The 4,017-nt window shown below is 49.4% G+C and overlaps 1 pseudogene; it reads right to left on the bottom strand.

Moving 5' to 3' along the window:
- Window positions 1-4,017, bottom strand: part of LOC112076123 (SH3 and multiple ankyrin repeat domains protein 1-like) — a 105,276-nt pseudogene that overhangs the window by 58,950 nt on the left and 42,309 nt on the right.

Here is a 4,017-nt window from a genome sequence, read left to right on the forward strand (position 1 = left end):
CATGAGAGACTGGCCTCATCATGGGTTAGAGGTACAGGAGATGAGAGACGGGCCTCATCATGGGTTAATTAGAGTACAGGGAGATTGAGAGACGGCCTCATCATGGGTTAGAGGGTACAGGGAGATGAGAGAAACGGGCCTCATCATGGGTTAGAGGGTACAGGGAGATGAGAGACGGGCCTCATCATGGGTTAGGGGTACCAGGAGATGAGAGACGGGCCTCATCATGGGTTAGGGGTACAGGGAGATGAGAGACGGGCCTCATCCATGGGTTAGAGGGTACAGGGGGTGAGAGACGGCCTCATCATGGGTTAAGAGGTACAGGAGATGAGATGACGGGCCTCATCATGGGTTAGAGGTACAGGGGAGGAGAGAGACGGGCCTCATCATGCGGTTAGATGGGTACAGGGGGGAGTAGCAGCGAGAGACACATCAGGGTTAAGGGAGCGTACCATGACATGAATGGATAACATAAATATAGAGATGACATTTACACACTGACATTAACACAAATACACACACACACACACACAAACCTATATATACACCAAGCACAGTGAAACGCTAACATGGACATAGACACTTGAACACAGACTAACCCCACAGGAAAAAACAACACAAACACACACCTACACCTCAACCTACCTGGTGTGTCTCATCCCAGCCGTTCTCGTCCCTGACGCCAGCTTGGCGCGGTGGTGGAGCAGGGTCTCACAGCAGGAGGTGTCTCCCCCTGTCAGCACAGTGTGGTAGAGCGGAGTCAGCCCCCGCCGGTCCTTATAGTCCGGAGACGCACCAGAGACAGCAAGGTCATAGGGACACACCAGTAGACACACATACATACACTCTTAGAGAAAAGGTGCTATCTAGAACCTAAAAGGTTTCTTCGGCTGTCACCGTAGGAGAACCCTCTAAATAACCCTTTTTAGTTACATATTTTTATAGTGATATTCAACGAATCGTTTAATACACTCTTAGAAAAAAAGGGTTCCAAAGGGGTTTTCGCTGTCCCCCATAGGAGAACCCTTTTTAGTTTCCAGGTAGAACCCTTTGGTTCCAGGTAACCCTTTTGAGTTCCTTGTAGCACCCTTTCCACAGAGTGTTCTACATGGAACCCAAAAGAGTTCCACCTGGAACCAAAAAGGGTTCTCCTATGGGACAGCGAAAAACCATTTGGAACCCTTTTTCTAAGAGTGTATTAAACGATTAGTTGAATATCACTATAATATTGTGATATCATTATAAAGAACACATGACCGTATCTCAATACAAGACACTTTGCACAGTGGGTCCATACATGCTCCTTTAATCCATAGATGTGAGTGCAAGGAGGGTGTGTGTGTGTTTACCAGCAAGGCTGTGTGCAGTGGCTGCGGACAGCCTTGTGTAGAGGTGTGAGTCCGTCCTTGGACCTGAAATCCAAGATGAGCCCCTCCCAGCACAGCCCCCGTATGGCCTCCCCTCCCCCCGGCTCACACTGCACTGCCAACGTCAGGGGGGTTTCTTACAGAGGAGAAAGAGAGATGGAGCAATGGAGGGACGGAGGGGTTCATATATTTAATCAGACAGACAGGAGTGGGCCATGGAGTTATGACATGAACATCACAGCACATGTCACTCTAGTCTACTGTAGTAGTACGGTATCTCTTATCTGATAGGGCAGACGTAGAGCTCGCTGCTGCCCTGGTGTTGCCAGATGGCAGTGCACTTCACACTCCCACGACAGCAGGCTCTGTTGTGTGAGAGGACTGTTGCAGCACACCCAAAACTGCAAACAGTAGCTGCCTGTCTCCCACCCTCGTTATTATCTGGCTCTTAAATGAGACTCAAACTAACTGTCTACTTTGCTTATTATAATCATCTTTAATAAAGTGTTAGATAGAATAGAGCTTTGGGTATGGTGAGTTTCAGAGTATAGAGAGTATTGGGGTTTTCAGGTCGAGGTTACAGAGGACAGCCATTAGCCATAGCTCCCACAGCTATCTTGGCTGTTAGCTAATTCAACTTGGATATGAACAGTTTGCTAGCTAGATGACAGGTTGTATGGTTGAAGGGTCTGGAAAATGATCTCTAGGATGCTAAATATACAGTGGCCATATGCCCCACAAATGTTATGGGTCACTAAAAATGATTTCTTAGGGGGTCAAGGTATCAGGGACTGAGTGTAGTCTGGCCCAGGAGTGTGAAGGTGAACGGAAAGGCTCTGGAGCAATGAACCGCCCTTGCTGTCTCTGCCTGGCCGGTTCCCCTCTCTCCACTGGGATTCTCTGTCTCTAACCCTATTACAGCGGTTGGCTTACTGGTGCTCTTCCATGCCGTCCCTAGGAGGGGTGCGTCACTTGAGTGGGATGAGTCACTGGCGTGATCTTCCTGTCTGGGTTGGCGCCCCCCCTTGGTTTGTGCCGTGGCAGAGATCTTTGTGGGCTATACTCGGCCTTGTCTCAGGATGGTAAGTAGGTGGTTGAAGATATCCCTCTAGTGGTGTGGGGGCTGTGCTTTGGCAAAGCGGGTGGGGTTATGTCCTGCCTGTTTGGCCCTGTCCGGGGGTATCATCGGATGGGGCCACAGTGTCTCCTGACCCCTCCTGTCTCAGCCTCCAGTATTTATTCTGCAGTAGTTTATGTGTCGGGGGGCTAGGGTCAGTCTGTTATATCTGGAGTACTTCTCCTGTCTTATCCGGTGTCCTGTGTGAATTTAAGTATGCTCTCTCTAATTCTCTCTTTCTTTCTTTCTCTCTCTCGGAGGACCTAAGCCCTAGGACCATGCCTCAGGACTACCTGGCATGATGACTCCTTGCTGTCCCCAGTCCACCTGGCCGTGCTGCTGCTCCAGTTTCAACTGTTCTGCCTGCGGCTATGGAAATCTGACCTGTTCACCGGACGTGCTACCTGTCCCAGACCTGCTGTTTTCAACTCCCTAGAGACAGCAGGAGCGGTAGAGATACTCTTAATGATCGGCTATGAAAAGCCAACTGACATTTACTACTGAGGTGCTGACCTGTTGCACCCTTGACAACCACGGTGATTATTATTATTTGACCATGCTGGTCATTTATGAACATTTGAACATTTTGGCCATGTTCTGTTATAATCTCCACCCGGCACTTGCCACCCCTCATAGCCTTTCTAGGGAGTTTTTCCTAGCCACCGCGCTTCTACACCTGCATTGCTTGCTGTTTGGGGTTTTAGGCTGGGTTTCTGTACAGCACTTTGAGATATCAGCTGATGTAAGAAGGGCTATATAAATAAATTTGATTCGACTACATAGACAGACAGACACACAGACAGACAGACGGACTAAATGGCTGATTGGTGCTAACTGACTGAGGAGAGGTCACAGGTCACCCTGGCAGCGGACAGCATCTGACAGCGTCTCACCTCCCGTGTCAGGGTCCTGGTAGTTGGGGTCAAGCCCTTTGTCCAAGAACTTGGCCATCTTGTCCACAGAGCCACTGTGGATGTAGTCATGAACTTCTTCAGACTGGCCTATGAGAGGCATGAGGGGATAGAGAGAGATGAGGGGGACTCCACTCCTACAAATAAGGTCTATCCAGAACCTAAAAGTGTTCTTTGGCTGTCCCCATAGGAGAACCCTTTGAAGAACCCTTTTTGGTTCAAGGGTTCTACCTGGAACCAAGAAGGGTTCTCCAATAGGGAAAGCCGAAGAACCATTTGGAACACTTTTTTCTAAAGAGTGTGCCAGCACTGCCTTCCACAGAGAGCAGAGTTGACACATTAATACTGGAGTTGTCTGCCACACAAAAGCACAGCACAGCTAACAGTGGAGGGCTGCCCCAAGGGCCTGTAACTGCAGACAGACAGTGTGCAGTCCCACTCACACACACACACACACACACGTGAGTGCACACACAGACACACAAGGCGTGTAACCACACTGACACGCAAAGAGTGCACACACCCACGCATAAGTATGCACACACATACACACCCACACCTTCATACTGCACCAATGCATGCTACACACACTTACACCCACAATTCACATTGTCCACACCCT

Source organism: Salvelinus sp. IW2-2015, unplaced genomic scaffold (assembly GCF_002910315.2).
Source record: "Salvelinus sp. IW2-2015 unplaced genomic scaffold, ASM291031v2 Un_scaffold3586, whole genome shotgun sequence".
In the NCBI taxonomy this organism is placed as follows: domain Eukaryota; kingdom Metazoa; phylum Chordata; class Actinopteri; order Salmoniformes; family Salmonidae; genus Salvelinus; species Salvelinus sp. IW2-2015.